At 43.7% G+C, this 8,715-nt stretch overlaps 1 protein-coding gene across 10 annotated transcripts in view; it reads left to right on the top strand.

Moving 5' to 3' along the window:
* The first annotated feature begins 1,910 nt into the window (after positions 1 to 1,910).
* The window catches only part of LOC131952533 (levansucrase), a 24,589-nt gene continuing 17,784 nt past the window's right edge, over positions 1,911 to 8,715 (top strand). For 7 of the 10 annotated variants that reach the window (XM_059315254.1, XM_059315253.1, XM_059315249.1 and 4 more), the window contains exon 1: positions 2,902 to 2,985. The gene's annotated coding sequence lies outside the window, so the exon portion shown is untranslated. Of the gene's footprint in view, positions 1,930 to 2,901; positions 2,986 to 8,715 lie in introns of those variants that run through there. The other 3 variants (XM_059315250.1, XM_059315251.1, XM_059315246.1) reach the window with 2 other exon arrangements.

Below are 8,715 nucleotides of genomic sequence, written 5' to 3'. Positions count from 1 at the left end.
GGTCGATTTGACGGGGTCGTATTAACGGGGCCGTTTTGACGGGGCCGATTTGTCCCGGGCCGTTTTGACAGGGCACCATTTAAATATATATATTTAAATATATATATATGTATATATATATATATATGTATATATATACACATATATATATATATATATATATATATATATATATATATATATATATATATATATATATATATATATATATATATTCCCGTTGCCGCGGGTATAGAAGAAAGTCCGACGAAATATATAAGAAGGGTTTCATCCATGCGTTACCAATCCTATATTCTTAGACTCGTGACCTTGTTTTCTAAAAGTGAGTTATTTAAATGTAAACAATGCCTGCGCTTGGATCATAAATATCGGGCACTGGTTTACCTACACTACCTCATGAAAACCTTGCGTGCACATTAATCACTCACCGAAATAATATGGTAGAACACACTTCGGTGACCGCGCATATGTCAGAGACGTAGAGGGGCGCTCTCAGGAGCCCCCCCCCCCGATTATACTACCGTATAGGCGCGGCGTACGACCTCTGGCTCCTTAAAACTAACAGGCGCCATCGTGCCAAATAGCATCATGTTAACAATGATGCATATTGCGTCATTCGCTAAAGTGACACAAATGAACAGGATTTGTTATTTAACACGTACACAAATTATTAGACGTGTTTTAAACATCCGTGTGACTGATGCAATATGTTAACGTTACTATTATTAAATGCTCGATCTCAATTTCTGATTGGATTTTCTGAAAATAGATGCTAATTGCATCACTCGCAAAGTGACGAAACTGTTTGGGTTTTTTTTTACGGACAAAAAAGAAACATCCCAGTTAATAATCTAACATTTGTTAATTTTTCTGATTATTAAAATAAAACGTATTACATGGCCCTCAGCGGCCCATGTGAGCCTTTGGGGGCCGAAACAGACATTTTTATTTACAGCCTAATCGCACCCTACCAGTGCGCCAGAGGACACGCCTGATTCAATTTAGTGAGCATTTGTAACGCCCCATCCTCTCCATTGTCTATCACACTGTTTAGACCGAACGTAGTCGCCATAGCGCTCACGGGAAAGACCAAGGCGCCAAATCGCATCCTGCCTGGGGTCTTCCATGCAAAATTAAACCCCCCTTCCCCACCACCCACCCATCGTTAATCCCCCCCCCCCCCTCACACCCCAGAAACCTCGGGAGTATTCATCAACCCCTAAAGTTTTATGGCACCTGGATAAACTGTGTCGAACCGCAATTTGTCTTTTACTTTTATATACCGTATATAGAGAAAAATCCCACTATCGCCGCCCTTGCGAAATTACATTTTTTTTTTTTACAGAAACCTTCCCTGGAGCGTTCTAATAAACTCCCCAAAGTTTGATGGTGATCGAATGAACGCCGTGAAACCGCAATCGACGTTTATTTTTAAATATCGTACATAGAGAAAAAAAATTGCGCCCTGCCGGGGCGCCACCCCTGTGAATTTGAAATTTTTTCCCCCGCAGAAACCTCCCCAGGATTATTCGCAACAACTTCGCAAAGTTTCACGGCGATGTGATGAGAGGTGTAGTAATGCATACAAGACAGACAGACAAAAATACATTTCTTTATATATATATATATATATATATATATATATATATATATATATATATATATATATATATATATATATATATATATATATATATATATATATATATATATGCTAGTACTGAATGTCGCGGATAAAGAAGATAGCACACTATAGACCCCCCCCCTCCAGCCACCATATTTTAAGCCACATACTAATCAATATCAGTTTTTCAATTAACTTTTTAGTGTTTAAGGTAAGATCAATAGATATAAATAATGTGTTTAGGTTAAAATATTAAGTTCCGGACAGGTGAAAATAATGAAGTAGGTGTAGGGACAGGTGTATGTGTAAGTATGAGTGTTGGTGTGATTATGTGAGTAAAGGTTGATGTTATGTAATTTTAGATGTGGATGCGAATTCGGATGTGTCTGTAGATAAAGGTGTCTATGTGGGTATGGGGGTTTCAGGAAAGAAGCGCAAAGGAAAAATGAGCAAACAGAAAAATGCACAGACAGAAAATTGAGCACTCAAAAATGTGTGAATTTCTGTTGGCGCATTTTTCCGTCGCCCATCTTGTGCTAACAGGTGTTTCTGTAGGTGTAGATGTAGGTGTAGGTGAAGTTGTAGGTGTAGGTGTAGGTGTAGGTGTAGGTGTAGGTGTAGGTGTAGGTGTAGGTGTAGGTGTAGGTGTAGGTGTAGGTGTAGGTGTAGGTGTAGGTGTAGGTGTAGGTGTAGGTGTAGGTGTAGGTGTAGGTGTAGGTGTAGGTGTAGGTGTAAGTGTAGGTGTAGGTGTAGGTGTAGGTGTAGGTGTAGGTGTAGGTGTAGGTGTAGGTGTAGGTGTAAGTGTAGGTGTAGGTGTAGGTGTAGGTGTGGTGTAGGTGTAGGTGTAGGTGTAGGTGTGGTGTAGGTGTAGGTGTAGGTGTAGGTGTAGGTGTAGGTGTAGGTGTAGGTGTAGGTGTGGTGTAGGTGTAGGTGTAGGTGTAGGTGTAGGTGTGGGTGTAGGTGTAGGTGTAGGTGTTTTGTGTGGGTGTAGGTGTGGTGTAAGTGTAGGTGTAGGTGTAGGTGTAGGTGTAGGTGTGGGTGTAGGTGTAGGTGTAGGTGTAGGTGTGGGTGTAGGTGTAGGTGTAGGTGTAGGTGTTTTGTGTGGGTGTAGGTGTCGTGTAGGTGTGGTGTAGGTGTAGGTTTTGGTATTGGTGCACGTTCAGATGTGTTGTTGGTGTATTAGTTTTGGAATTGTGTGTGAGACAGTGAGTGGGGGTGGAGTTATTCGTTGTTTTAGTTCTGTCCCCTGATCAGCCATTGGCTATCTCCGTTTGTAGACTGATGACGTGTGAACTGTAACCACATGTTGGTATACAAATTACCAGTTTGTCATCGAGCACAGGCAGGTGTGTTCTACAAAGGTGATGCGTTATACATTGTACTATTTATGAATATTTGATAAATATTTAAATTTGATAAGATTAGTTGCTACTTAATCCTACCAAATTTTGTTTTTTAAGTTTAGAATAGGTCACCACTTTTAATTTTTTACAAACTTGTGGATCAAAAGTAAGCCATATTTTATACATACTTGTTTTTTTTTGGTACTAAATGTATTACTTATTAGCATTCATTCGGACAATACGGCAAAGACCGAGAGAGGCAAAATGGAGCCTTATATGTGAAGTAAATTTCCCACGACGGTCCATGGAGCAAATGAAGTAGAGCTGACCTCGGCACAAGAATGGTGAGGTTAACACAATGTCCAGCCGCCTATATTTTCCCTAACGTGAGTTTGGTACCCATCAGCGATGGGTGGACTTAGTGACGTTTAACAAACTTGAACCCGGATTTTCCCCCGCTCAACAAAGGTAGAGGACTTTGATTTTGCTGATTATCTGATGTTGTTAGCTAGCAGACCCTCTGGCATTCTACAGAAGGCAAATATCTTACTAAATTATACAGCATACAAAAGTCTTAAATGAAAAAATGTCTTGAAAATAAAAACCAGTCAAAGAACAACTCAGCTTAAAAGACAAATTTACAATTAAATCTTCATTCGATGACTTGCATTTCGCTGATGATCTGATCTTGGTAGCAAGCAGTAAAAATTCCAATAGCAGACAAACTATGCTGCTAAGTAATGCCAAAGTCAAGGAATAATTTAGCTTTAAAAAATACAGCAAAATCTATATAGCAGGAAACGTATGCTGACAAAAATACTAAAGTCTAAGAACACTTTAGCTTTTAAAACTACAGCAAACTCTAAAGAGCAGGCAATGTATGCTAGCAAATAACACATTCTAGAAACCATTAGCTTGGTAGGCAAACAAAAAGAGGAAGCAGGGTAATTCGTATCTTAGGAAGTGGAGTCACAAGTAATAAAATTTACTTCAAAGAAGGTGAAAACTAGCATAGGGAAAGTTAGCCATCGCTTTCGTATGCTTAGAAAAATCAGAGAAGAAGAATAGTGTCCTCAGGCAGTGGCGTAGCGAGGTCGGGTGTCACCCGGTGCGGCACTTAATGGTGTCACCCCCCAGAGGCGTAGCGACCCTTCCCGGGGATAAACTTTCAAGTTTTCGATTTGCACCCCCCTTAAACTTTCGATTTGCACCCCCTCAAGTTTTTCTTATATATTTTGCTATTTTTTGCCTTGGTGTCACCCCCTAAATGGTGTCATCCGGTGCGGTCCGCACCCCGCCCCCCCCCCTCTCTACGCCCCTGTCCTCAGGTATGGTTTTCGAATGTTGGAAAACCACAAATGCGATGGAGATTATGCTAAAAGCTTTTCACCAAAAGAGGTTACGAGAAAATATAATCTCAAACGGGATGTTGCCCATGTATACGATTCCCCTCAACACACAAGGGACAGGCGTAGCCAGTACAACTTGGCATCAGCAGTGCCATTATGAAACCAATGGTGGTGAGCCTCTCCCCCAAGGCGATCCGCTCCTGTTTTGTTGTCGGAGTTTCTTTCTTAGATGGCTTGCTGCCACAGCTAACGACCTTCACCTTCCCGTATGTTCAGAATTTTTGGGTTCCTGATGTTCGAACTCAGGACGTTTCGTGTCAGCAACCTCGTAATTTACCCCGCTCGACAACTGACTTCTGTTTCTTTAGTAAGCCAAAGCTTAGGTAGAGCAAATAGTTTACATCGCTCGACCACTTGCCATCTGCACGGATGAGAATTGCCAAGTAATTTTCCTTTTAACAAGCCAAATGATAAGATGAGCATCGATCTCAGTACCACCAGAAAATAATCCGAAACGTCAAAGGAACTGAGAGGAGGGTAGATAATTTGAAGTAGCAATTAAATAAATCGGTAGTCCACTAGATTACCTTTAAGGCAATAACATTGGTAAGAGTAACGGCAGAGATTATGAAAATAATTGTTTTATTAAGTGCGTTAAATTTATTTTTTGCCAATCCTGGAAGTAAAAACTCTGCTTTTTGCAAATATATTAGCAACTTAGTAAGCCAATGTATTAATACTGAATTAAATGTACGCATACTCATTTTACTTGAGCCAAAAGCCTACTACTAATAAAAAAAATTGAGTTAGAACTTCAGTTCGGCTGATGGTGAGTTGGAATAAAACTAAACACATGTTACCAAAATCACATCAACCAGTGTCAGCATTTGTAAGTTATTTATAGACTATAATGCATTTAGCTGTAGATAATCCTTACGCCTATTATAGAACTTTGATAGAACTCGGCTATCAAAACAAAAGGAAATTGGATTTCAAATGTATTTGCAGATCAAGAGGTAAATTTTCTATAGCGCAATTCATACGAATGATCAACTGCTTGTCAACATAAAATATTGTACTGCGTTGAATCCTGTTTCGATCTATGTATTTTGAATGTGCCAGTGTTTGCATCCCCACTAACAACCGCACCTCAATTTTCAACTTCGTATAAATCGCCATCTCCATCTCCATCTCCATCTCCATCTCCATCTCCATCTCCATCTCCATCTCCATCTCCATCTCCATCTCCATCTCCATCTCCAACTCCATCTCCATCTCCACCTTAACTTCCATCTCCATCTCCATCTCCATCTCCATCTCCATCTCCATCTCCATCTCCATCTCCATCTCCATCTCCATCTCCATCTCCATCTCCATCTCCATCTCCACCTCAACATCCATCTCCATCTCCTCCATCTCCATCTCCATCTCCATCTCCATCTCCATCTCCATCTCCATCTCCACCTCAACTTCTATCTCCATCTCCTCCATCTCCATCTCCATCTCCATCTCCATCTCCTCAATCTCCATCTCCATCTCCATCTCCATCTCCATCTCCATCTCCATCTCCATCTCCATCTCCATCTCCATCTCCATCTCCATCTCCATCTCAACTTCCACCTCCATCTCCATCTCCATCTCCACCTCAACTTCTATCTCCATCTCCATCTCCAACTCCATCTCCATCTCCATCTCCATCTCCATCTCCATCTCCATCTCCATCTCCACCTCAACTTCCATCTCCATCTCCATGTTTATCTCCATCTCCATCTCCATCTCCATCTCCATCTCCAACTCAATCTCCATCTCCATCTCCATCTCCATCTCCATCTCCATCTCCATCTCAACTTCCACCTCCATCTCCATCTCCATCTCCATCTCCACCTCAACTTCTATCTCCATCTCCATCTCCAACTCCATCTCCATCTCCATCTCCATCTCCATCTCCATCTCCATCTCCACCTCAACTTCCATCTCCATCTCCATGTTTATCTCCATCTCCATCTCCATCTCCATCTCCAACTCAATCTCCATCTCCATCTCCATCTCCATCTCCATCTCCATCTCTATCTCCATCTCAACTTCCATCTCCATCTCCATCTCCATCTCCATCTCCACCTCAACTTCCATCTCCATCTCCACCTCCATCTCCATCTCCATCTCTATCTCCATCTCCACCTCAACGTCCATCTCCATCTCCACCTCCATCTCCATCTCCATCTCCATCTCCATCTCCATCTCCATCTCCATCTCCATCTCCATCTCCATCTCCATCTCCATCTCCATCTCCACCTCAACTTCCATCTCCATCTCCATCTCCATCTCCATCTCCATCTCCATCTCCATCTCCATCTCCATCTCCATCTCCATCTCCATCTCAACCTAAACTTCCATCTCCATCTCTATCTCCATCTCCATCTCCATCTCCATCTCCATCTCCATCTCCATCTCCATCTCCACCTAAACTTCCATCTCCATCTCCATGTTTATCTCCATCTCCAACTCCATCTCCATCTCCATCTCCATCTCCATCTCCATCTCCATCTCCACCTCCATCTCCATCTCCATCTCCATCTCCATCTCCATCTCCATCTCCATCTCCTCAATCTCCATCTCCATCTCCATCTCCATCTCCATCTCCATCTCCCCCATCTCCATCTCCTCCATCTCCATCTCCACCTCCATCTCCATCTCCATCTCCATCTCCATCTCCATCTCCATCTCCATCTCCATCTCCATCTCCTCCATCGCCATCTCCTCCATCTCCATCTCCATCTCCATCTCCATCTCCTCCATCTCCATCTCCATCGCCATCTCTCTCTCCATCTCCATCTCCATCTCCATCTCCATCTCCATCTCCATCTCCATCTCCATCTCCTCCATCTCCATCTCCTCCATCTCCATCTCCATCTCCATCTCCATCTCCACCTCAACTTCCATCTCCATCTCCATCTCCATCTCCATCTCCATCTCCATCTCCATCTCCACCTCGATCTCCATCTCCATCTCCATCTCCATCTCCATCTTCATCTCCATCTCCATTTCCAACTCCATCTCCACCTCTACCTCCATCTCCATCTCCATCTCCATCTCCACCTCGATCTCCATCTCCATCTCCATCTCCATCTCCATCTCCATCTCCATCTCCATCTCCATCTCCACCTCAACTTCCATCTCCATCTCCATCTCCATCTCCACCTCCATCTCCATCTCCATCTCCATCTCCTCCATCTCCATCTCCATCTCCATCTCCTCCATCTCCATCTCCATCTCCATCTCCATCTCCATCTCCATCTCCATCTCCATCTCCTCCATCTCCATCTCCATCTCCATCTCCATCTCCATCTCCATCTCCATCTCCATCTCCATCTCCATTTCCAACTCCATCTCCACCTCAACCTCCATCTCCATCTCCATCTCCATCTCCATCTCCACCTCAACCTACATCTCCATCTCCATCTCCATCTCCATCTCCACCTCCATCTCCATCTCCTCCATCTCCATCTCCATCTCCATCTCCATCTCCATCTCCTCCATCTCCATCTCCATCTCCATCTCCACCTCCATCTCCATCTCCATCTCCATCTCCTCCATCTCCATCTCCATCTCCATCTCCATCTCCTCCATCTCCATCTCCATCTCCATCTCCATCTCCATCTCCATCTCCATCTCCATCTCCATCTCCATCTCCATCTCCATCTCCATCTCCATCTCCATCTCCATCTCCATCTCCACCTCAACTTCCACCTCCATCTCCATCTCCATCTCCATCTCCATCTCCACCTCAACTTCCACCTCCATCTCCATCTCCATCTCCATCTCCACCTCAACTTCTATCTCCATCTCCATGTTTATCTCCATCTCCATCTCCATCTCCATCTCCACCTCAACTTCCATCTCCATCTCCATGTTTATCTCCATCTCCACCTCCATCTCCATCTCCATCTCCATCTCCATCTCCATCTCCTCCATCTCCATCTCCTCCATCTCCATCTCCATCTCCATCTCCATCTCCACCTCAACTTCCATCTCCATCTCCATGTATATCTCCATCTCCATCTCCATCTCCATCTCCATCTCCACCTCCATCTCCATCTCCATCTCCATCTCCATCTCCTCCATCTCCATCTCCTCCATCTCCATCTCCATCTCCATCTCCATCTCCACCTCAACTTCCATCTCCATCTCCATGTTTATCTCCATCTCCATCTCCATCTCCATCTCCATCTCCATCTCCATCTCCATCTCCATCTCCTCCATCTCCATCTCCATCTCCATCTCCTCCATCTCCATCTCCATCTCCATCTCCACCTCCATCTCCATCTCCATCTCCATCTCCATCTCCTCCATCTCCATCTCCATCTCCACCTCCTTCTCCATCTCCATCTCCATCTCCTCC

The sequence above is a fragment of the Physella acuta genome, unplaced genomic scaffold (assembly GCF_028476545.2).
Source record: "Physella acuta isolate Inbredline_101_S28 unplaced genomic scaffold, ASM2847654v3 ptg000875l, whole genome shotgun sequence".
NCBI classification, from domain to species: Eukaryota; Metazoa; Mollusca; class Gastropoda; family Physidae; genus Physella; species Physella acuta.
Note: the sequence above shows the minus strand (reverse complement) of the source record. Positions and strands in the feature narration are given on the sequence as shown.